Source organism: Lutra lutra, chromosome 5 (assembly GCF_902655055.1).
Source record: "Lutra lutra chromosome 5, mLutLut1.2, whole genome shotgun sequence".
Taxonomy (NCBI): Eukaryota; Metazoa; Chordata; class Mammalia; order Carnivora; family Mustelidae; genus Lutra; species Lutra lutra.
Window position 1 is genome coordinate 63,983,313 of NC_062282.1, and position 25,916 is coordinate 64,009,228.

At 46.0% G+C, this 25,916-nt stretch overlaps 2 long non-coding RNA genes across 2 annotated transcripts in view; one reads left to right on the forward strand and one right to left on the reverse strand.

The window, feature by feature from the left end:
* Window positions 1-1,318: 1,318 nt before the first annotated feature.
* On the reverse strand, window positions 1,319-17,079 carry LOC125100373 (uncharacterized). The gene is made up of 4 exons (XR_007127519.1): window positions 16,964-17,079; window positions 8,068-8,188; window positions 3,702-3,861; window positions 1,319-1,790 (listed from the first exon to the last, which is right to left on the reverse strand). It is a non-coding gene; the product is annotated as an uncharacterized LOC125100373 (long non-coding RNA).
* Window positions 6,181-25,916, forward strand: part of LOC125100374 (uncharacterized) — a 31,293-nt gene continuing 11,557 nt past the window's right edge. The window contains exons 1-3 of the long non-coding RNA XR_007127520.1: window positions 6,181-6,223; window positions 6,317-6,354; window positions 15,216-15,328. This is a non-coding gene — a long non-coding RNA (uncharacterized LOC125100374). The remainder of the gene's footprint in view (window positions 6,224-6,316; window positions 6,355-15,215; window positions 15,329-25,916) is intronic.

Consider the following 25,916-nt stretch of genomic DNA (forward strand, 5'->3'; position numbering starts at 1 on the left):
AGGCCATGGGAACCGTTCACAGGGCAGGCACCACCGAAAGACATCCAAAGTAGAAACACCTAGAAACACTGAGCCATGCAGACACACACATGGAGGACAAATTCGAGTGGCCACAGTGTCAGTACGATCTCAGTTTTAGCACAGGCTAAGAAGAGCAGTTGTGGGGCTACGTGCTGGCTGGCTGGCTGGGGAATCATCACTTTTGAAGGCGCTGTGCTTCCCAGATGCTTCCCAGATGCTTGTTGGCCATGACATGTTGTCCTGCCAGGGAGAGCTGAGCTTGGTCGGAAACTAGTGGATCCTTTCTGATGCACCATTTCTGATTTCTGAATTCATGGCTCAGTAGAGTCTACGAGTGTGTGCGTCCATTTGCATTCAGATAACACCCAGGGCATCGTTCCTTCTGCCTGAGACGTGCCATCGCCACGGCTGTCATCCACAGACATTTATAGAGTCCCCACTCAGGGCTGGACAGAGGTGGGTGGGTCTAATTCATCCCACTTCTTGGAAGAAGTGAGAATTTTCTCACGCCGCCTTTCTTCCCTACCTCGGAACTAGGTATGCTTGTTGCGATGTGAGTGGTGGTTAACTTGGCTGGGAGGGAGCCCGTTTGCCTCCGCTTTCCCCCACACTCTATCTGCTTCCTCTTTCTGCCGACTTGGGATAACAGCTGATACCTCCAGCATCCAGCTAGGACCAGGATATCACAGGGAGATTAGAAGCTCCATGCAAGTTCTTAATGACATCACACCAGCTTCGCACTACCCACCCCCATATTTCTTTTATGTGAGAGATCTGTATTTCTTTTTAAAGACTTTTTTTTTTTTTTTTTTTTTTTGCTTTTCTATTTGAAGAAGTTGAACATAATACTGATAGGCCTGAATATGTGTGGTTTCTGCCCCACATCCCTTCACTCTGCTTGTAGCCATGCTCCAGTTTCCCTCTGGTGGGCCACCTCCAGCACTACATTCAGCCTGTGTCTCTCTACAGGAGTTGACTGACCGGGGACTGAGTAATCAAAGTGGTATGACCCCTTGTGATGGGAATTGCTTGAGTTGGGCATCAGCATGTACCCTAAAATTTCCAATCAGAACAGATTCCAGGATTTGCTGAGAAGACTGCCTCCCTCAGTGAGGCTCACATATTTCTGTTGGCTTTGTATTTGGTTGCCTGAGCCCTGGGAACTCACATTTGTTATTTATGACCACACTGGTACAGCTTGCAGAGAAGGAAGCCACATTGAAGAAAACAGAGCTAATAAATGGACAGAGAAGTTTATTCTAGTCACATAATTTTGGCCCTGGATCAAGCTGGGCCTGAAGCCTCCAGACTATTTAGCTGTGTGAGCCAATAAATTCCTATTATTCACTTAAATACATCGAGCAAGGATTTTCCTTTCATGTGCAATGAAAAAAGCTCAAATTTGATGATACATTCTTTGAAAAACAAAATAGCATTCCAGTAGGCCAAATATAGGAATTTCAAAGGAAAAGGTACTCTAGTTCACTTGAAACACTTGGAATAACACTGGGAAAAAGAGATCAGTTGGCTCCCCTCAGGGGACACTTTGAGTCACGGGACAGGGTGAGCATGTCCGAAACAAATCTGGGATGGCGGTTCGGGTGACTCCCATGATGTTTCGGGATCCAGGCAGGAGAGGATGTGTCCCTCTCCACATCACCCTTGCAGGCTACACAAACATCAGCTTCTCAGGCAGTAGGAACTTCTAAGTTGGTGAGGAAACAGCTCTGCCCAGAGCCAGTGGGGAGACTCTGGTGGGAGGACGTAGGCTGAGGAAGGAGACAGGAAGGAGAATTGTCAAACTATACAAAGACTCACCCATCTGTGCCCCCCGGGGATTTTCCTCTCCCACAGCAAATATTACCGTCTTTCCCAAAGCTCGGCTCAAATAATATCCTGCTGGTTAATACGGTAATTTTTGGAGGTATGTGAATTAAAAAAAAATTTTCTTTAACCGTTTTGGGCTGTGTAATTTAAAAATCCTGTTTTTGTTTTTGTTTTTGTTTCTATTTAAAGTAAGACTATAGTCTTTCCTCCTAAAATACATTGATTAAAAGGAAATATTCGGTCATTAGCATCGAAAGAGGTACAGCATGTTGGCAAGATTGGGACAGCTGCGAGCTAATGACTGAGGTTTGGGGAAACCATACGGCTTCTTTCAACTTTGATGGCAGCCCTCGTCCTCTGTGGAGAATATCACACCCATTTTACAGAGCAGGACAATGAAGCCCTCAGAGGTGAAAGGCACAGCTTATGTTAGACCTCAGACACCTGGATCTTTCCATTAGCCCCTCCCCCGGTCCTAGGGCACAGGCTACCTCCATGAGAAAGCCAGGGAACCAGTTATGGGGATGGCACGAGACCCCAGAACAGCGGGCCCTCACAGAGTGGGCCCGCTGCAGAAAAGAACGAAAAGCCTGACCTTCTCAGGGAACTGCACAATCCTTTGTTTGAACAGTTTCCAGGGAAGCCTAATTAATCCCATTGTTGATGCTAATGCGCTGCTTTTTTTAAGACTCAGAGTTGATGCTGCAAGCAAATTTCTTTTTGATTTAAGGCTTTGGAAAGAAGACAGAAGTTTTATCAAACGTGCCTGGGTTATGCTGCAGGCTCCGTGTGCCGAGAGATGAAGGCCCGCTTAGCTGTGGCAGGGTGGCCAGCCCCCCTAAAAACACCGCTCCTTATGGTGGCCACTTTCCAAAGACCTTTCTCTGTTTGGGTTTTCTTTGGTGAATTTTCACTCTGCTGACTTGTTTTACAAACATATGGATGGAGAGTCAGGCAACCACATAAATTTTGTACCCATGACAGCAAAATGCTTGTAATAATAACAGTAATTACAATGATAGCAATAGCTACCATTTATTTAATTCTTACACATGCGGACATTTAAATATTTGGAAACAGTTGAGATATAAGAAACATTTTCTGAATGCTAATTGTGTGCTGGGCACACAGAAATGAATTAGACCTAGTATGTAGGGAAGAATGAGGTACAGTCTCACTCCGCAGCAGGCAGGGGATCTTCAGCCCACTGCTGGGGGGCGGGGAGGGGAGATTGCTGCCATCCTCTGGTTCCCGGGGAATGGGTCTGCACAACCAGGGTCTCGACACAGAGGGTGTGCATCCTAGGACTGGGGACTAACAGAAAGATCAGGGTCTCTGAAGTCAAGTGTAAACTCTGCCTTTTACCTCTCTGGGCTTCACTATCTGCCTTTATAAAATGGAGGAGAGCAAGGTTATCATAAAGGTTAAATGAGATAACGTAGTTTTCCCAAACTTCAGTCACTGGCACATAACTATCCCAGTAAGTAAGGAAAGTGGATTCATGGCACTCTGACAAAGTCAAGGAAGGCTTCCCTAAAGTGGGGCCATTGGGATTGGGTTTTGAGGCATGACTAGGAGTACACTACCTGACGAGTAAGGATAAGGGGCATTTTAAGTCTGGGAAAAGTTTATGCAAAAGATCACAGAGTAGAAGTGTAAAGTCTCATAGCTGTTAAGGGGCAAAACAGGGATTTAAATTTGGGTTTCTTTGACCTCAAAGCCTGGGCTGATGAGCAGCAGGCTATTCTAATGAGGACATAGTATTGACAGTACTTGAGGAAGAACCCCTAGGAAGGACTGAGGTTCCACTCTGGGCAACGAGATGGATGGTGTGGCAGAATCTGCATGCTTACCTTAGTATCTGTTCTCTCCCTCTTCTTCAGGGATAAAACCTCCAGTCTTTGGTTGGATATCTGGAGTAGAGGCTATATTCCTAGCATCTCAGGAGGTAGATGTGGAGTGGGGCTAACTTCCAGACAGTGGGATGGAAGCAAAGGAGTTGTATGGCAGTTTCTGGAAAATATTTTCAAAACATTGATGACCCATTTGCCCCCCTTTCTCTCCTTCCACATCCTGCTATTTGGAATATGGACCTGATGGCTTGAATTTCATCTCAGACCATGAGGCTGAGCACAGTTCCTGGGGGTTGGTACAGAAGAAAGCTGGAAATAGTTTGCGTCCAAGACCAAAGTGCAGCCACCCTGCCGGCCCTGGATGGCTTATTCTGGACTTGCTGGATGTGAAAGAGAAACACAAGGTCTGTGTCAACTCCCTTGGCTGAGATGTCATGATGCGCACCTTCATCCATCGAGCGGCTCGGGCTATAAACCGTGGAGTCCCCCTGGACTCCTTTCTTTCACTGTGCATGCGTTCCTGGCAGTTCTGCTTTCAAATATCCAATATCCAAGCATTCGTGTCCACCTCCACTGCCATCACCCTGGTCTGAGCCACCATTGCTCTATGCTAGGAGCCTCCTAACGGAGCTTGCTGCCACCACCTCTGACCCCTACAGTCTATTCTCAGCAGAGCAGCCAAGGGGACTCTAAAGGTCGTGCCATTGCACCCCTCTTCTGCTCAGAGCTCTGCATTACTGCCACCCTTCCAGGGTAAAAACCAAGTCCTTACACGGGCCTTATTCCATCTTCGCCTGCTCCCCCTGCCTCTCTGGTCTATACCTTTTCAAACTCACTGCACTCCAGCCACACTGGTCTCCCTGCTGTTGGTCAAACATAGCAGAACACGCCTGCCTCCCGCCTTCGCTTTGGCCGTCACCTATCCCAGGCACCCCCTTCCTCCTGGCCGCCGGGGGCTCACTCCCTCATCTCCGGCAGGGTCTTCACACAGGTGCCCCTGCCACTCGGTTCAAAGTGACAACCGCTCCCTCTCTAACTCGTAACCCAGCTTAGTCTGTTCACAGTTTCTCTGATGGTTTTAAACATAATCAAATTCATAGTCCCTCTTCCCCCGCCCCCAACCTCCCACGGAATGTGAGCTCCAGGAAGGCAGGAATCTTGTTTTGCTGTTGATGTATCTCAATCACCTACGCTAGTGCACAACACATGGCAGGTGCCGGACAAAGTATTTGTTAATGGTTCTTGCTGAAGGCATTATTTTTCACAGTTTTAAAAAATTACGGTCTGTTTCAAGTACGCATGAATAACTAGAGAGAGAACAGTGTGTCCCACTCCAACATATCCAACTCTGACAACCGTCAGTCATGAACAACCTTTTGTCCATCTACACCCCTTTCCAATTGTACCTCGGATGATTTTGTTTTATTTTCTTAAAGATTTTGTTTGTTTATTTATTTATCAGAGAGAGAGAGAGAGATCGCAAGCAGGGAAGTGGCAGGCAGAGAGAGAGGGAGAAGCAGGCTCCCCACTGAGCAAGAAGCCGGATGCAGGACTTGATCTCAGGACTCTGGGATCAGGACCTGAGCCAAAGGCGGACACTTAACTGACTGAGCCATCTAGGCGCCCCACCCTGGAGGTTTTGAAGTGAATCCCAAATGTCCTATCATTTCATCAGCAAATATTTCAGTGTGTATCTCGGAAAGCAAAAACTCCTATTTTAACAGCTTTATTGAGATATTACTGACATAAAACTTGAGAGTGTAAAAGCTACACAATTTGATATTTTGATATACAGTGAATGATTGCTACAACCCAGGTACTTAGCATAGCTACTGCTTTTACATGTCCACCGTGTGTGTGTGTGTGTGTGTGTGTGTGTGTGTGTGTGGTGAGAAGATTTAAAATCTATCCTCTTAGCAATTTCAAGTATACATTAGATCTCTAGAACTTACTAACTCTGCATAACTGAAACTCTGTACACTTTGACCAATATTTTCCCATTTCCCCCTCCCCCATCCCCTGGCAACCACCACCCTACTCTGTTTCTAGGACAAAACTCCTCTTTTATAATAAAATCGCAATACCGTTGTCATAGCCGAGAGCAGTCAACAATAATATCTTCATATCATTAATTATCTAGTCAGTGTTTGTACTTCCTAGTTGTTTTATATATTTTTTAAGTTTATTTGTTTGAATCAGGATCCAAATAAAATCCACTCTGTGATCAGTTAGCGTGTCTCCTAAGACTCTTTTTAAACTGTAGATTCTTTTTACGTCATTGTGCAATTTGTAGTTGCTGAAGGAACGGGGTCATTTGGTCTCTTAAGTTTCCCACAGTCTGGACTTTGCTAATTGCATTCCTTTGGTGACATTTAGTAAGTTGCCCTGTCCTCTGTATTTCCTGTCCGTTGGTGGTTGGCTCCCGAAGCTTCACAGGCCTGGACTGCTGCTCCAGGAGCCCCACTGTGTATGCAGAACCGTGTTTAGGAAGCAGCTCAGATCCAACTGTCTCTTTTCCTGAAGTTAATGTCTTCTCATTACTAATGTCGAAATTCCTTCTTTCCTTGGGGGTTGCAAAATCACGATCATCCAATTCTACCTTCCTTCCTCACCAGGTTAGAACGAGGAGTTTCGCCACATTAGCAGAGATGTGGTATGTGTAGAACTTCTCGGGGTTTTTACTTGTGTCCAAACCAGACCCACTCACTCTAGGTGGTGCAGCCACTACCCATGCTGTTGGAGGAGTGAGCTGGGCGTGGGAGAGGGAGAGGTGACAACTTCAGGGTTGTTCACAGGCTGAGGTGGCTTTGTTCTTTCTCAGGGTGTCCTCAATGAGGCCAGAGCTGGGAGCAGTGTAGCACTGTCCTCACTGTCTTGTTGGTGGAAGTCAAAGAATGGGTACTGCTTGACACACTTGCCTTCTGTTGACAAGTGGTTGTGTAGATGGATGGACGGATGGACATGACCGTGGACAACTATCATCACACACAAGGTGGTTATAATTGAGAGATTGCTTAAGGAGAGAGTATATAAAAAAGTCATTATCACCACATTCAGACTCTAATCTTTACAACTTAACAGAAGAATAGCAGAGTCTTTGGGTTTAGTATTTTTCCACTCAGAAACTCAATTTTATTTATTTTATTCTTTTCCCCTTGGAGACAGAACTTCCATAACATTTCCCTTTAAAGGGGTTATTTATTTTATTTTTTTTAAAGATTTTATTTATTTGACAGGCAGAGATCACAAGTAGGCAGAGAGGCAGGCAGAGAGAGGAAGGGAAGCAGACCCTGGGATCATGACCTGAACTGAAAGTAGAGGCTTTAACCCACTGAGCCACCCAGGCGCCCCAAAAGGGGCTATTTAAATTCCCAAGGCCATGAGTGCATCCTTGATGGGCAAAACAGCTTCTGACTTGGCTGCAGCCCCCTCTGTCTTCAGAGCTCTTGATCCGGGAAATGCAGAGTAGAGACCGGCCATAATGTTCCCTGGCTCCCCGTTCAATGGTAACAGCTTGATAGCTTTGGGGAATAATTGGCAGATTCACAGCTAACTGATCCAGGGGGAGGCAGAGAGAAAGAGAGAGATTTAAAGCTCTACTGATGAGTGAGAGGCAAAATTATCTAGTCATATCTCTGCCTAGTAACAGCCCTGCTCACCTGTCCAGAGGGCATGGCTTTCCTGGTCCTGGGGAAGCTGGCTGACTACCGTGTGCCACAGGGTGGCCACAGTGGGAACGGTCTCAGTCCCTGCTGTGGCCAGGCACCGGGCCAGGTGCTCCATAAGCATCAGGAAGCCACACAGCCTGGTGGGTAAAAATCTGACCTTCGCATACGATGAACTGGATTCAAATTCTCATTGTTGGTTGGGTTGGGCATTTAATCTCCCTGAGCCTTGATGTTCTCATCTGCAGAATAGGGGAAGTAATTCCTACATCATGATGCCTTTGAAATAGTCAAATGAGAAAATACAAATGAAACACCTAATGTGAATTCAATCAATAGTAGTTGTTTCTGTCATTGTCTCTTGTCCTGAGCTGTGCTTTTTAAACTGCGATGCTCAGCCAACCATCAGGGGATTCTGGTGGTGTTTTAGAGGATGGATATATACATTTGCAGGATAAAGCTCTTCTTAAAACATTTTTTTAAAATTATGTCCAGGGAAATTTTCAATGATTAAAAAGACATGATACACGATGAACTAGAATGTACACGTCATGTGTACTTTTTAATGACGGCATGGGTTTCAAGATTATTTCATCGTTTATGCAGTAGCGGCATTAAACCGCTCCCCGCAACCTTCTAGAATTGCCCATGCATTCCTGCCTGCCTACTGCTCCCCCCAAGAGCTTGAATGATGGTCTTACCACAGTTGTCCCCATTCTGCAGATGAAGGAGGAGTCTCAGACCTTCGATGACGTGGCAGCCGGGAGTCCAAACTTCACCGTAAAGTCCGTGCCCTTCCCCATGCCTGCCATTATATCAGAGCTAAGAAGAGAATAATTATATGATATGAAGTGTGTCTTTCAGGGTTTCCCAGAGAATCAGAACCAATAGGGTAGACATAGGTAGAAGGAGATTTTCTGTGAGAAGCTGGCTCACACAGTTATGGAGGCTGAGAAGTTCTATGACCTGCAAGCTGGAGGCCCCGGGAAGCCAGTGGTGGAGTCCCAGTCTGTGTCTGAAGGTCTGAGAGCCCAGAGCACTGATGTCTGAGGGCAGGGGGAGATGGATGACGAAGCTCAGGCCGAGAGCAAATTTGCCCTCCCTCCATCTTTTTCTTCTATTCAGACCCTCAGTAAACGGGATGATAACCCATGCACACTGGTGAGGGCCATCTCCTTCATTACCAACTCAGACGCTAATGTCTTCCTGAAACAACTTCACAGACACACCGAGAAACAATGTTTTGTTGACTGTCTGAGCATCTCTTAGCCTAGTCAACTTGACACGTAAAATTAACCCTCACAGGAAGCATCCCGACAAGGCCCACCTGCCTCTGGACAGGGCCACTTGGCTTCTGTCCCAGAGGCTGCTGCCTCAGTGACTACCTAGCACTGTCGCCACATCTGAAAAGCCCGGGCTGCAGTTGCTGGGGTCTCCGCATCTAAGCTGGCCACGTTCCTCCCTCACGTCCTCTGTGGTGCCTGCTGTAGCGGGGAGTGCCTCAGTGCTAGAGAAGCCCAGACCCACGGAGGCTGCGGAGGCCAGGTGACACCCTCAGAAAGCAGAGAGTTCGAGCCCAGTGAGAGATGGAGCAGAGTTAGGGATTTATCTAATAGCCCATAAACCATATTGCCACAAGTGTGGCACAGGAGGGACACACAAATCAAGAGGGGCTAGAAACCAGAGACCTGAGGAAGAGGGCTTAGACAGAAAAGGGAGAGAAAACTATTCCAGGCAGAGGGAAGAGCATGTGCAAAAGCCCTGTGGTGGAAGGGAGCCTGATGTGTACAGGGAACTGATAAAAAGGCAGAGCGACTGGAACGCAGCAGCAAGGGGCCATGTGGTGACAGATGAGGCTGGGGCCTGGCCTTGTAAGGCCTTGGGCCCTGGGAAGGACTGTGTTCTTCATCGTAAGATGTGAAAACATTGATGGAAGTGGAGAGCAGGTAAGAAACTTTGCTTCTTTGAGTGATTTTTGGAGTAGGGTGAAGTCCAAAGGGTTGGAAGGAGTAAATAGTTTATGAAGATGTTCAGACGGGCAATTGACAGCACCTGATGATCAGCCAGATACGCAAAGAAAAGGAGAGAGTGTTGCTAAGAGGGATTTGTAGGGTTCTGTTGTATGCAGCTCAATAGAGGAAATTGCCTTGTGCAGAGAGGAGAATGTCCGAAAAGAATCTGTGGTTGGGGGGCGGGGACCCATGAGTAACAGGGAAAAGACAGCTGAGTTGGAATGCCTCGAGAGTGGCGAGAGGAGAGGCAGTATGGACAACCTTGGATTCAGACCCGGATTCTGGAAAAGGGGTCTGTGCTGGAAGCAGGAGCCTGTGAGTCACGGCTGTGAAGGTGGTGGTTGGAGCTGGGGGTGGATGAGATCGCTGCCTGACATTTCAGGGAGCAGTCAGTGAATGGAGAAGTGCTATTAAGCTTTGTAAAATACTTAAAAATAGCTTCCGTTCAACCACCTCTCCTGCCCCCCATCCCATCAAGAACCTGAAGAGATTTTAGAGAGCCAAGTCTGAAACCAATAACCTGTTGGGTTTTCCAACTGACTTTGGTGGTGGGATTTTCTAGCCATACGAATAAACCCAATAAATGATAAAGTGCGCCAACTAAAAACAGAGCAGGTCTAGTTAATGCAGGGTCACAAAGGGCAGGTTCTCTACCACTCAGGCTTCTCCTCACTCACAGGTATCTCTGGGACTCTCAGGGTGTCAAGGAAATCAGCATGCGACCTGCGGGCCTGAATGATTTCCTGTTTGCCTCCACCTCTGAGGGGTTCCGAGTCTTTGTTGGTCTGACGGGAGTGTGCCGACCGTCATCAGTCTGTCCAAGATGGCCCCCAAAGGACCCCGGGATCTTGGCGGAACTCTGGGTCATCTCAGCAAACCTCAGGCATCCGTAGCCCTGACCTTCAGATACTTTGAAGACTTCCAGCCAAAAGAAGTCCAAACAGGCCAGCTTTTACCCAGGATGCAGTTGAAAAACCCAGCTTTCTTCAGTTGAGAATCTTTTTGACAGTGAAAGCCTGCTGGGTTTGCTGAGTGGCGCCCTCATTTAAAAAAAATGCAATTGAACTGTCAGCGGAACTAAGGGCATGTGTTGGATACTGCTCAGTGGCATTGATTCTGCTGCGACAAAGAAGTGGAGGGTGCCAGGAGAAGCCCGTGGGTCTGGGAAGAAGAGGGAAGGGTGGCATTTGGGGAGTTTGCTAGTGCTAAATTGCTCCATCTGTTGCATTAATAACCAATCAGTCCAGGGGGCTGGGAAAATGGGTAATTAAAGCATACGGTACCTATTAGGACCTATCTGCACATATGTAACTGCTCATTTCATCTGTACAAACGACTGCTTACTTATGCAAATGGCAGGTCTGAATGCCCATGGTGGGGAATTCTGCTAGGAAAGCATTTCCCATGGAAAGGCTGGAGTCAAACCCCGAAAATGCTGAAAAGTCTAGGACCGGCGATGCCATGCATGCAATAAAGAAAAAGGATACAAGCAAGGTGGAAAGAGTAAAGTCCTGTTGGAAGGATGAGGTGTCCAAGGCTATGCTTTCCCCAAAGGGATTGGGGAGCCCCGCCCTCAAAGCAAAGATTGCAGCACTCAAAGCAAAGTCCACCGCGGGCCTGGAGCTCCAAAATTTGGGAGTGGTTGGGCGAGATCGCCCAGTGTGGTTTGTGGGAGAGACACAGGTATTAGGAATGGCACCATAACTAGTCACGGGACCCTTGACATAACCTTGGGCTCCTTATTGCTGAGGCTGCCATGCAGAAGACTGACCTAGAGAACCAAATGTGTCTTCGTGATCTGGGGGAAACTCATGGGGAATTACTTGTGATACTTTCTGTCTTCATTCACCTGCTTTCCTGCCTGCTGTATTTCAGCCTATAATCCCTAGAGACCACAGTCAGCTCTGTCACTGGTTTCTACAAGTGGTCCACATTTCGTGGCTTTGGACACTGTACCAGAGTGGGGAGATGTGGGGACTGTCGAGCAAGAGGTGTGACCACATATGGCTCTGCTCTTTCAGCCATCTCCTCACTCCCTTCCCTCCACTTTCCTTCTTATTCTATCACTTTGATACCCTCCCAGACACAAACAATACCCTCTCCTCTGTTCTGCCCAAGCTCAAAGGCTTTGCATTCTCTGCTGTGACCTCAAATACTTATCAATCCATTTTTCCCCACTAAGACAATGATCTCTTTCTAAGAGGAGTTTTGGTAAATGCAATTTTCTCTAATTTGTTACATAAAAATGGACCCTGATTCAAAATCCAATATAAATTTCTCTGTATAACTCTGACCATTCCTCTATTTCTGAAAGAAAAGTGGGTTTGGCTAAGCACTATCAGATCTTGGACAGGAGATGACTTAGGATACTTTGGGCTCCCATTCAAATTAAATGATAAAGCAATTTATATCTCACCTCATAAGAACTCTGGAAGTGAGGTAGCTTTCTTGGGGTTGGCTGATTTGGTAGCTCAGTTATCTAATTAAAGACCCATATTTCTCTGCCCTCCACTCTGTCACTTTCGGTAGGTGAAATTTGTTCTTACATTGGTTCTCCAAATGCCCATTAAATGGTAAAACACTTCCAGGCATGACGAGTCACAACCTTGTTCAGAGAAGAAAGGAGGCCATGGCTTCTTCGTGTCTCTTCAGAAGAGCAAGGAAACCATTTTTGCAAATTTCTATAGGAAATACTCCTTCCTGTCCCAGCGGACCAGTAATCTGCCATATGCTCATGACCAGCATTCACTGGTGTGGTAACCTGACTCAACCTGATCTGCCTCCAGAACCCAGTCTCCACAGCTTGAAGTACAGCGGTTACCTCCCAAAAGCCCACGATCTGGCATGGGGGAGGGGAGTCCCTAAAGCAAATCTGGGCTCTGTTGAGAAGGAAAGAAAGGAGGAAATAAACATTGAGTAGACAACCAATTTTTTTGTCTGCTCTAGGAAAGGTAATTTAGTGCAAAACAGAAGGAAGTTGCCATAGGGCTGTGGGCAATGTTGTTTCTATGGTTCTGGAAACTACTATAGGCTCTTGCATAGGCACAGATGAAGGTACAGAATTGAACTTCTTTCTCTCTGGACTGTGAATGCTGGGCTTTGAGCAAATCTTTGACCTTATCTTACCTGCCAGACAAGCCCAGTACCTCCTTGATTTTGTTCTTTTCGATTACCTGCCCTATAGCTTCATCAAGGACCACCCACCTCTACCTCAACCTTGAACATGATGGATCCCATAGAGCTCATGGATTCTGATACATCAACTGCATTTACCAAAGTGGGCATGGCCAGGATGGGTTACAGAATCAAAGCCAGGAATGGTATGCCAAAACACAACCCTACCCCAAAGACATCCAAGACCTGATCCCTAAAACTTTACATTGTATGACAGAAGAAGTGATAGGATTAAGGATCTTGAGCTGGGGACAGGATCCTGGATTATCCAGGTGGGCTTTAAATACAATGGAATATTTCCTTACAAAAGAGCAGCAGAGGGAAATTTGAGGACAAAGAGGAGAAGACGATGTGACCATGAAGTAGGATTTGAAGATGCTTGCCTAGAAGACTGGGACAAGCAGCCGGAAGCCAAGAAAGGCATCAGCCTTCTGTAGCTGGAAGAAGCAAAAACCAGATTCTCCCTTAGAGTCCCCAGAGGAAGTGCAAACCCGTTGACATTTTGATTTTATCTCAATGAAACTCATGTTGGACTTTGGGACTGCAGAAGCGTGGGAGACTAACTTCTACCAAGTTTCTCGTCATTTGTGACAGCAGCCATAGAAAACGAGTACACCAGATCTAACCAGAATGAGAGCTGGTGTGGGAGGTGTGGGTGGGCAGGGCAGGTTGCCTCCATTCCCCCCCCCGCCCAGGGGTTCAGTCTTCAGGAGTCCAGCAACAGATGAATGAGACTGACCGAGATTGACTCCTGATTGCTTGACAGAGACCCTGCGGGGATGCCCACCTGCACAGATCACGTACTGTGTGAGACACAGGAGATGTCTGGGCTCCGGTCCCACTATCCGAAGAGCAAGGGATGGCCACAAGGTCTTTGGAGAAAGTGACCAAAGGAACAAAGCCTCTTCTATACCCAAGGGAGACAAGTCCTATGTCACCACAAGTCAGAGGAAGGCATGGAGGGGGCTTCTTCTTAGCAGTTTAGCCTGTAAGAGGGAGCCAGAGATTCCATTTGGGGGAGTGAGAGCTGAGACTTCAGTGCCTTTCCTCCATTCAGGGAGTTTCAGAGGGCCCGTTTGTTACTTAGGTATTTAGATAATGGAGGCCTTGCCATTGTCAAGGTAAGGTTGTTTTCCCCTCTAGCAATGTACTAACATTAAGATGGTTGTGAGATCCCTGGAAGAATGTCACACAGGTCCCGCCCAGAAGTGGGGAGAGGAGGTACAGGGTATCCCTTCGTGCTTTGTCCTCAGCTAGCCTTCCGCTCCCTCATCACAACCATAGTAATGTCCTCAGGCTGCTGTAAAAAAAAATACCATAAACTGGGAGGCTTCAATAACAGAAATTTCAAGTCTCAGGGTTCTGGAGGCTAGAAGTCCAAGATCAAGGTGTTGTTAGGGTCAGTTCCCTCTATGGGCTGTGAGGGAGAATCTGGTCAGTTCTCCTGTCTCCTAGCTTCTGGTAGCTTTGGGCATCCTCGCCTTGTAGGTGGCATTCTCCTGCAGCCTCACACCATCTCCCACTTGTGTGTCTAAATTTCTCCTTATAAGGACATCTATCACAGGAGATTTTTGCCTATTCTAAGGAGCTCAGCTTACCTTGACCGTCTGCAAAGACCTTATTGCCTATGAGGTGACATTCACAGATATAGCCAGTTAGGACTTCAACATTGTTTTAGGGGACACAATTTAACCCATAACAGGAGTCATTGGTCACACAGTTTATGAAATATTTTCCTAGCTGTTAACAAATTCTCATAACATTTGTGTGGGGCTTCTAAATCAGGTCTGCCCATTATACAGATGAAGACCAAGGCACAAATCCATGGCCAACCAGTCAGTGTCCAGACGAGGACTGAGACCCAGAACTCAGTCGCTTCTTTGCTAGGGATCTTTCTGGAGTCTGTGCTGATGAGGAGTGGAAGGCGAGCTGAGGACAAAGCACAGGCTGACTCCCCGCGGCTTCCCCAACCTCTCCACTCCCAGGTGGGATCTGTAGGACACCCCTCAGGTATGCCTCGCTGCCCTAAAACTAAGGGAAGGCAAAAACAAATGGGTAACTGATAGAGATCACTGTCCTGCAAGACATGAGCCTCCATCTGTTTACCAATGTCTTCATGATTTACCAGGAAAAAGCATTCTGATCAATAGCCTAGCTTCCAGAGACCCATAACTCAATTTCCTGGAGCCCTAACATCACCCTCCCTTTCCAGGAGTGCTATGGGAAACAGAGGCAGAAGGGAAAGTAAACAAAATAAAATGTCATTATAACCTGAAGCCCATTGACAAATACTTAAGGCAGGGCAGAGTGTATCATTCCCCCAGCAAGCTCCCAATTATCTTAATGTCACTGCCTTACTAGAGGGGAAAATGACCTTAGCTTGACAATAGCAAGGACTCCTGTATCACTCAAATCTTCTTCAGCATATGAAAGTCCTTTTGGACACCTCCCTTTTTCCTTACCTACCCTGACTCCCAAGTATAGAATCAGCCATTCGCCCACAACCGCTGAGCAGCCGCTCTTTCTGCCCACGGCTTCTGTCCCGGTGCTTTAATAAAATCATGTTTTTCACACCAAAGACATCTCAAGAATTCTTTCTTGGATGTCAGCTCTGGACCTCACCGATGTTCCAAAAACGACATCCCATGCTACTTCTCTTGTAGGAGCGAGGGAAGGAAGAGGCCAGAGGGAAGGAAGCCACCTGAATGGCAATGGGGTGACCCAGAGGCAGGCCCCAGAGCTGGAGAAGTTCATCTGAAACTATGTTTTTTTCCAGGTGGGTTAACTAGCTGCGTTACCTTTCTCCCAGACCAGAGCCAGTTAGAAAAGGAGGAAGCTGCTGGGATACCTTCAGTGTTTGGTCTTGATAACATTTTCTTCCATGGTGGGACTCAAGGGTTTCTGCTCCTGTGGCCAATAAATTATTTGGCTAATTAATTTTCCCACCCCCCGCCCCCATCTCTTATGGCCATTGGGAAACTCGTGGCTACATGACTCTGTGGGGGGAGGCTCATGACCTACATACCCACGCCCCAGCTTCCTTGCTGTTCTCGACTTTCTCATGAGATGCATATTTTCTTTGGCCCCAGTTTTTTATTTATGACCTCTAGTTTATTGAAAGCATTCGTGTAAGCTGCCTCTATTCCTTTGTGGATTGAAACAGAATACAAAGAAATAAAATATTATCTTATTCCAGGAAGAAAAAGAAGTTTTGGAAAATGAAAGCCTTTTTTTTTTTTTTCATGATAGAAACAAGATAAGGGAAAGATTATCCAATTTCAGCAGCTTTGTGCTCTGAAGAATACAGGCCTATGATGCTCGCTATTAAATGCATGGGCTACAGCATAAATTTCCACTATTGTAATAATTGTGCCAATGTTGTTATTTTCATCTCCATTAGCACTTTAACATGTTGTTATTGGGGGCGGGGAGAGTAGGATTTGAATTCTTTCATCCTTTTTATTCAAAGTCAGGTTTATCGAGAATTAATTTACAATTTGGGGCGCCTGGGTGGCTCAGCGGGTTAAGCCTCTGCCTTCAGCCTAGGTCATGATCTCAGGGTCCTGGGATCGAGCCCCTCATCGGGCTCTCTACTAAGCAGGCAGCCTGCTTACCCCCCTTCTCTCTCTGCCTGCCTCTCTGCCTACTTGTGATCTCTATCAAATAAATAAATAAAATCTTAAAAATAAAACAAAACAAAAACCAAAGAGTAACATTTATCCTGCTTGGGGATGCCAATGCGGTGCATTTCGACAAAGGTTTAGAATCCTGTAACCACCGCCACAGCCCAGGGATAGAATATTTCCATCACTCTAGAAAGTTCCCTAGTGTCCCTTTGTAGTCAAAGGGACTCTCTCCTCCTCTCCCCTGCTCCTGCTCCTGTCCACTCAGCTTATTTCTGTCCCCATCGTGTTGTTTTTTCTCCGAGTAACATATACGTGAAATCATACCTTGTGTAGCCTTTTGTGTCTGGCTTCTTCCAATTAGCATAATGTGATTTGCGACTTATTCATGCTATTGCGTATATCAGTAGCTGATTCCCTTTGATAGCTTAATAGCATCTCACTGGAGAGATATTTCTTCATCAGCTGAAGGATATTTGGGTTGTTGCTAGTTTTTGATGTGTATGAATAGAACTGCTCTGTACATCTGTATACAGGTCTTCTGCAGACATAGCATTTTTCTTGGGTAAACGTCTAGAGTAAAATTGCTGGGTCATACAATTGATGTGCGACTATAAAAGATGGCCAGTCGTTTTCCCGGAGCGGCCGGAAGGACCGTTTTCATGCCTGCCAGAGATGTATTCCGGCTGCAATCGCTCTGCATTCTTACAAGGTGTTTGTCTTCGTCCGTTCAGGCTGTTAGAAGCAAGGACCCCTGACTGGGAGGCTCATAAACAACAGAAACTTACTGCTGGAAGCTCGAGATCGGGGACCAGCCTGGTTGAGCGAGAGCCCTCTCTTCTGGGTGGATTCCTCCTTGTGTCCTCACAAGGTGGAAGGTTCCTGAAGAAGCTCTGTAGGAGAGCTCTCAAGAATCCCATTCCTGAGGACCTCACCTTTATGACCTAATAAAACCCCAAAGACCCCACCCACTAATACCATCACCTTTTCCGGTTAGGATTTTAACACATGAATTTAGGGCAGGGGGCACACAAATATTTAGACTATAGCAATATTGATGGGTTTTTTTTGTTTGTTTGCTTGCTTGCTTTTACCATTCATTCTAATAGGTGTGCAGAGGTATATCCTTGTGGTTTTAATTTGAGTTTAGGTCATGGCTAATGATGGTGAGCATTTCTTCATGTGCTTATTTGCCATCTGTATCTTTACTTTAAATAAGTGTCTGTTAAAATCTTTTACCCATTTTTGAATAGTAATTATCTCTCCATCACTGAGCGGTAGGAGTTCTTTATGCGTTCTGGACACAGACAATTATCAGAGAAGCGTTTCACAAATCCTTCCTCCCGGTCTGTGGCTTGTCTTTTCATTTTCTTAACAGTGCTTTCTGAAGAGCAGAAGTTTTAAATTTTAATATAGTCCATGTTATCAATATTTTTTTCTCTTATGGCTTTTTGTGTCCTTTCTTCTGTAAAAATCATCTAAACCAAGGTCACAAAAATTTTCTCTAGTTTTCTTCTAGACGTTTCAGGGTTTTAGGCTTTGCATTGAAATCTATGATTAATTTTGAGTTGACTTTTGTATGTGGCATGGGCTAAGTGTTCACGTTCATTTTTCCCATATGGGCACCATTTGTTGGAAGGTCTCTGTCTCCTTTGACTTACCCTGGTGCCTTTGTGAATTCTCTCATTCTTGATTTGGAATGAGATGCTGTCATTCACATCCTGCCCTTGCTTTCCAAGGCTCAGCCTGGCATTGAGCCTAGACGGGGACTTTTGTTGCATTAGGTAACCATCTGTAAAGGGGAAAATGTTTGCTGTAAGTGACTAATAAAAATGCCTCCTAAAGCCTGATGAATTGGCCTCGACATCTAAGTGCTTCCCCCAGGTTTTAAAAGAGAAAGCTGAAAGGCCTCCAGTCTCACCTGCTCGAATGAAATTCAGCTTTCTCTGATTGGATGGTCATAAAATCTGCTTTTATCTGCCGCCCTAGCCTTTTCTGAAAGAAATCCAATTTAGCAAGTAGAATATAAAGCCATTCTAGACAATAAATACAAGCTGGTGGCAAGCCACGGAGAGCCTCTCCGCTCTGGCACCTGAAGACCCGCTAAGAGGAAGGTGGCGTGGCCGACTCCGTGGTGGGCCATGCGTCTTGGGTCCCGGAGCCTCCCGGGGCCATTGGAGCTGTGGTAGTAGAGCCTTCAGCATCCAGGGAAGAAGCACAGGACTTCAGAGTCATCAGGCCTGTCACGGCTGCATTCTTTGATCTTTGTAAATCGTTTCCCCTTTGTGAACCTGTTTCCTCACCTGTAAACTGGGGATCGGAGGCCCCCGTGTCAGGGTGGAGAGAAGAAGCAATGCGAATGAGATGATGCAGTACTGAGCGAGCTCTCCGTGATGTCAGCCTGGTAAGAGGAAAAATTCAGGTGGACTTGGGCAGCCGTGCTGACATTTAAATCCTTGTAGTGTGACTTGCTAGGTGTGTGATGAGGGAGGGCTTTCTTCTCCAATCCTACTACTTGTAGGGTTGCTGAGTGGATGGAGAATAATCCCGGTCCAGTGTTCTTAGCAGTGGAAGCACTCGGTTAAGGGAAATAGTAGGTGGTGTTATTTATGGGAGACTCACTAATGCCCCTCCCCCCCCAACATGTACACGCCCTCACCCTTGGAAACTGACATGGCAAAAGAGACTTTGCAAATGTGATTATGTTAAGGTTCTTGAGATGGGGAGATTGTCTTGGATGATCCAGGTGAGCCCTAAATGTAATCACAAGGGTCCTCATGGAAAGGAGTCAGGAGGGTTGGGGCCAGAAAAGGTGGTGTGGTGGAGCAGAGAAAAGTTGGAAGATGCTACACAGCCAGGTTTGAAGACAGAGAATGGGACTATGAGCCAAGGAATGCAAGCAGCTTCTGGAAGCTGCAAAAGACAAGGAATTAGAGCCTACAGAAAGAATGCACCTCTGCTGACACCTTGATTTCAAGACTTCTGACCTCCAGAACTCGAAGCAAATGACCTTGCCTTGTTTGAAGCAACTAAATTGGTGGTCATTTGGTATAACACCCATAAGAGGCTCATATATCATCATCATTATTATTATTTATACTAATTATCCGATAAGTTACAGACCCTCTTCTGTGGATAGTAATTCTATAGTGTTCTCTCTGCCTTGGGGTGTTAATTACACGGCTGTTTGTCTTCAAGGGCCACCATTTTGTTTTTGTTGTTAAGCTTTCCACACACTGGGCTTCATGCTTTGAACTGTGGATCATCATAAAAATGTACTTTTAGCTTAGTACAGATGGGCTGGGAGTGGGACTCAAAAATGACCCTTCAGCAGGTTGGGTGGTTCAGAGGCAGACTGCTGTGGTAGTGGGGGCCTTGAGGAACCCCACCCAAATGGTTTTCTCTCTGACCAGCATTCCCAGGGGCCACGCGCACACTAGAAAGAGCACACACTTAGGGATCAGATCTGGGTCTGGCTCTTCCTCCCTTATCACAGCCTGAGTTAAGTTACTTTTTTGTCTGAGCCTCAGGTTCCTTCTCTGTCCCATGGGAAAAGGATTCTAACCTCTCAGGGGAGAATGATGGGTCACCCAAGACAGCATTTCTGGGATTGCTAGTGTGGAGGGCTGCCTGGTGAGCAAGCCGCCATGTACTATGGCATCAGGGCCTTAAAAAGCCTGGTCTGGAGGATTCCATCACTCAGGTTGCTATGACATACCTTCTGTTCCCTTACAGCTTGAGGCCTCTGGTCACATTTGAGACCATTGGTCTAGACCCGTGCTGTCCAGGAGAGCTTTCTGTGATGAGGGAAATGTCCAAACCTCTTGCACACCTATTGCTGCATGAAAGCCATGAACCCTTGGAGCATGGCTAGTGAAACTGAGAAAACGAATCTTTACTTAATTGTGGCAGTTTAAATGTAAAGAGCCAGCCCAAGACTTGGAAAGTCATGGCAACCTCTCACAGCAGGGTCAAGAATAAGAAACACCACAAAGGTGCCAGGATAAATGATGAGGAAAGCAGAGTTCTTTTCACCAAACAGATGCTGGTTTATTTATTTAAAAAAATTTTTTTAATTATTTAATAAAAATTTATTTTTCTTATTAAAAAAGAAGTAGCAATTCGGGGCGCCTGGGTGGCTCAGTGGGTTAAGCCGCTGCCTTCGGCTCAGGTCATGATCTCAGGGTCCTGGGATCGAGTCCCGCATCGGGCTCTCTGCTCAGCAGGGAGCCTGCTTCCCTCTCTCTCTCTCTGCCTGCCTCTCTGTCTACTTGTGGTCTCTCTCTGTCAAAAAAAAAAAAAAAAAAAAAAAAGAAGTAGCAATTAAATTTAACTTTTAATCCGTTAAAATGAAACAAAAGTAGACATTTATTTTCTCACACCAGCCCCATGGGCCCAGCAGCCCCACACACGGCAAGTTGCTACTGTGCTGGGCGGTGACTGTCCTAGAAAACTTCCGTCTCCCAGACTGTTCACTGGACCATGTAGACCAATGGAAGGCCCATCCCCGATTTGGCAGTTTGGTGCAGTTTTACAAAGTATAGACTCGGGTCCTTTGCAGTGGCTGTCGGTAGGCTCTGTTGAGAAAGATTCTGAATTGGAGTCTGGGCAGGGCAGGAAGGAGCACAGGGGTAGGTTAGCAAAATCTGCCTGGGCATGGGTAAAGAGTACCGGCCAGGGCATCTCCTGTTTATGCAGCCAGCTGCGGAGGCTAGGACTCTGCCCACACTCAGCTCATTCCTCTCCTCCCTGGTCACGTGCCTGAGTGCTGCAAACCCCAGCGATCTGTGTCAGCGAGAGCCACCAAGCTGCCTACCAGTGACTCAGGAGTGTCCTGTGAGGACTGGCCTCTCCGTCAGCAGTCAGCGGTAGCTCCTTGGCCCATTTCCAAAACCCAACTTGTACCTGGGAGCGCTAATCGCCCCTGGAAAGTGTTCTTCATCCAACTATTTGTACTTAGGAACATCTGAGTGTCTCCTCGATTATTTATCAGCGTTGAAAATGCTCCCCGCCATACTTAGGGCAAATGCTTCCCGAGACTACAGACTTAGCACGCTTGAACGTTTCCAAATCACGCAGCTGCCTATGAAATTCCACTTGGACTTTGCTGGGGACTAAAGGCCCCCACGGACTGCTTCCTGTACACTGAGCTCCTGGCCCGGGAGGCCAGAACATTAGCTGATCCCCGTTCCTCCTTCCTTCCCTCCTTCCTCTCTCCTCCCTCTCTTCCATTCGTTAGTACTGCCGGGTCACACAGTGTGTGCTGGGAACTTTATGTCTCTTTATTCGTGAGCCTTGCAATAGCCCTGTGAGATGCCGTTCTCTCTTAGATGAAGAAATACTTTCATGACAGTAGGTTGGGGTCATTTTACATTCCAAGGCAAGGGAAGCTGCAGGACAGGCCGTGTCTCTGTGCTGTAACACGACATGCGGGATGCCGGGGCCTGTGAGCAGCCAGAGGAACTGAGGACCCGTGGGTGTAAGATGGGAAATGGGGGGCCGATGAGTTTAAAAAGGGAAAATGGCTTCAGATTCAAAGGGGAATGAAGAGCAGGCCAAAGAAATGGAACCTTTACTGTGCCAACAACAGGGAGCTACTGACCGATTTTCAAGCAGGCATCTGCATACTTACGTTTGCATTTAAGAAACACTGTGTAGGGCGTGGGCTGAAGGAAGCAACAAGAGGCAGATAAGTGTATGAATCAAACAATAAGTCAGTGGATAAGAAAAGAAAGGAGGGAGAGAGAAAATACAAATGAATCAAACTGGCTAATGGGGAGTATCTTCCTCTTGAGTGGGATTTTGTGGCTGGTAATTCTGAGATGCAGAGATGGGTACGCAAGCCCCGTGCCTAGGCCTCTGGGGCCGGCTCTAGAGACAAGTCGAGAGTTGGTTGTAAATGGAAGAAAAGCCATTTACCGGTCTTAGAAAGATCATAAAATTCAGCATATATGAGTCCTCTGGGGGCTCTTGTTAAACTGTGTAGCTATGAAGTGGGGCCCAGGAACTTGCATTCCTAACGAGCGCTCAGGTCCAGCAGAGGCTCTTGGTCTGGAGGCCACATGAGCAAGATCGAGTCCAAATCCTAACACAGTTATTTACCATAATTATATAAGCCTATGTTTTCTCCATTTAGGAAAAACCCATCAGCATGTAAGGATACACCTGTTGGGTATCATCATCTCCCATTCCATTTCCCTGTACAGGTGCAGGAATAGAGTAGCATGTGCTGTTGGAGCATGGGTCTCTAACGGGAGACAGAGTCTGATGGAGGGAGGTTTAAACCTCAGTCCCTCTACTTAATGGCTGTGTGACCTTGGGCAAAGCATGTATGCTTCCTGAGTCTTCCATCCTTATTGGTAAAATGCGGCCACTTATCCTCATTCTAGTAATTAAAGGTGAAATGGGACAGCAGGTGTAAGTCACGTGAATGCTTGTCCTCTACACATATTCCCCGTGTTGTGAACCTTCATACCTTTGCTTTTAGGAGAGACCTACGTTAATAATACCTGTTCTTGCCTAATGGGAAGAAATCCAAAGAGGATTTGTTTGTTAACGGGAAAAAGGACACGAGTGAAAGTAGCATTCAGTGTTTTGCTGTGGGCCATTGTAGAACCAACGGGCAGCCCAGGCAGGGTGGGAGAGAGGCCGTACCTAGCCCCTTCCCTGGGGACCTGCTTAGCATCTCAGCATCAATCCTCCAGAGCTCTGAACTGTGTCTCTGAGCATCTGGGCTTTGTCTGCATTTATTTTGTGCATTTGTTAGCAAGATGTGTCCTAAGGTATCAGAAAAGCTGGAGAGAGGTGATTTTGGGGGGTCTGGGAACGTTCAAAAAATTTTTCCGTGTAAACGAATGGTAACTGCCTCTTCGATGTATGCTGTTGAGGCTTGTGAAAAGTTTCATAGGAACACTGCCTTTCCGGTAGCAGGGGACACCGATAGCCGGTGTCTGGGCCACGGTAACTATGGGGTAACAGGCGTGTGTCCAGCCCTAACTGCCTCGCCCTGAGCACAGACGGATTCTGGCTGCTTCCCTGCCTTGGGCGCTTTGAATTCGTATGTGTCACACAAGCCCCCAGGGAAGGACGCCTCTGCCCCACAGAATACATTTTTTCAAAGCCCTAAAGCTGCAAGATAGGCATTCTGCCTGGTTGGCCAAAGCATCTTGGAGAGATAAGGAAAACAGACCACAAGGCCCCCAAAGCAAGAGTCTTTGAGTCAACTAACCATGACGTAATTCAGAGCAGCTTGAAGATTAGATGTACTTTCCGTAGTGGAGAAGGGAATTGACTGCACATCCATCCGTTCTCATCCCGCTCTCCAATTGTTGAGCATGTGCACAAAATGGGAGAGAAAAAAAGAAAAGAAAAGAAGACCCTGTAATCTTATGCAGGGCGGCCGGCAGCCCGGTGCCGTGCCGGCACATCAGTGTGGCTCCAAGTCTCAGCTCTGACATCCGCTGGGCCATCTTGGGTGAGCCACTTCATTTCTCTAAGTCTTGTTTCATTATCTGTGAAGTGGAGATAACACCGGCTCGCTCCCAGAGTTGCTGGAAATGAGATCACATGCGAGAGGAGCAGCGCCACGCTCGAGGAATGCCCCAACAAGGCTTTTGGAGAGAAAGACTTCCTATTACCAGGCTCCCTGTCAACACCTGGAGGATGGCAAGAGTTTTGTTCATTATTTACAGCCCACTGCCTTAGACGTAGTAATTGCTTAATAAATGCCTTTTGAGTTAAACTGATGCATCTGTTTCTTTGAGATTGGAAATATACTAGGGCTGGGGAAAGCGGGTCTTTTTTGCTGTCTCGAGATCAGAGTCCTTTCCGTTGAGCACAAATATGAGCCTGGTAGTTCCTGCACGGAGGCCGGAATGTCTCCCCAGCCTACAGCGGGGATGCTCACTGGTTTCCGTCTTCACGTTCCAGTTCTGATTGACTGGCTACTGCTGCCCAAAGTGCTATGAGGGAAGGCTTCTGGGCTTAGTGGGCAAGACGTAGGCGCTGATTCATGATCTCAGGCATGGGTGTGGCAGGGGATGGTGAGGGTACATGTACCAGAATTAGAGCTTCCTGGCCTATAGAACAAAATCCGCGAACATTTAGAACTAAAAACCAAACTTCCGTATAACTTACGACTTCATAAAGACAAATTCATAAAGAAAAATTTAAAAATACTTGGAACGGAGTGATAATAAAAATACAATGTTACAAAATGTTGGATGCAATTATATTGCTTTTTAGGAGGAATTTTATGGCTTTGCATGATTATGCTAGAAAAGACAAAAATGAGAGGGAAACAAATGAACTAAGCATCCCACTTAAGAAATTAGAAAAAGCACAAGCAAATAAACTCAAAGCAATCAGAAAGAATGGATGGATATAAAAATAAAAGCAAAAATAAGAAGAGGAAAAAAGATTTAATGAAACCCCAAATTGGTTTTCTGAAAACTCTAAAAAAATTAATAAACCTCTATCAGTATTGGCAAATCCCAAACAAGACAGAAGACTCAAATTTTAAAAAACATTTAAAATGGGAAAACAGACAAATGCAGATTCAGCAGAGACTTAAACAAACAAACAAACAAACAAAAACAAGAGACCCTAGCTGTAATTTTATCTTAATAAATTTCAAAGCAGACATAATGGACAAACACTGGACAAATACGAAATTATTAAAAGTGACTCAAGAAAAACAGAAAACCTGAATGGCCCACTAACTGTCATGGGAGTGAGCACCTGGGTGGCTCAGTCAGTTAAGCGTTGGCCTTTGGCTCAGGTCATGATCCCAGGGTTCTGGGATAGAATTCCACATCTGGCTCCTTGCTCAGCAGGGAGCCTGCTTCTCCCCCTGCCTGCCGGTTCCCCTGTTTGTGCTCTCTGTTTCTGATAAATAAATAAATAAAATCTTTAAAAAAGAGAAACAAGTATCTTATTCAAGCATGTCACTGAAAAAAATTCCTAAGTCAAATCTAATCCTTCAATCAAATTTAGAAAATGGAATCCAACAATGGATAAAAACATTACTATACCATAATTAGATTGATTTTATTTAGAGAAAACAAAGTTGATTCAATAGCAAGAAGACCTATTTATGTAAATTACCAGATTAACAGATCAAAGGTGGAAAAAAAAATCACCTCATCATCATATTAGATGCCGGGGCAAGGTTTGACAAAACTGAGCCCCCTTCATGATTAAAAAAAAACAAAGCTTCTCTAGAACTAAAAAGTAACTTCTTCGACCTGATAAAGTTTATATAAAACAAAATAAACAAAACAACACAACAATGGCACTAAGTAACTACCAAAAATGTCCTCCTGGAAGGTGCAAGGTTAAAAGCATATCCTTTTTATCTGTAATAAAACAAGGAAGTTTGCTATCTCCATTAGGCTTCTTACACTAAGGAAAATAAATGGGAGATTGTAAGGAATAGAAACAAAAACTATAATTATCTGTAGATGATTTGTGTCTACTTAAAAAAAATGGACATAGGGTCCCCTGGGTGGCTCAGTCCTTAAGCGTCTGCCTTCAGCTCAGGTCACGATCCCAGGGTCCTGGGATCGAGTCCTACGTCGGCTCAAGCAGGTAGCCTGCTTCTCCATCTCCCTCTGCTGCTCCCCCTGCTTGTGTGGACTCTGCCACATAAATAAATAAAATCTTTTAAAAAGTATATAAAATTATTAACAAAAATATTTAGCAAGATTGTTGGACATACCACCAAAATATATAATCAACTGC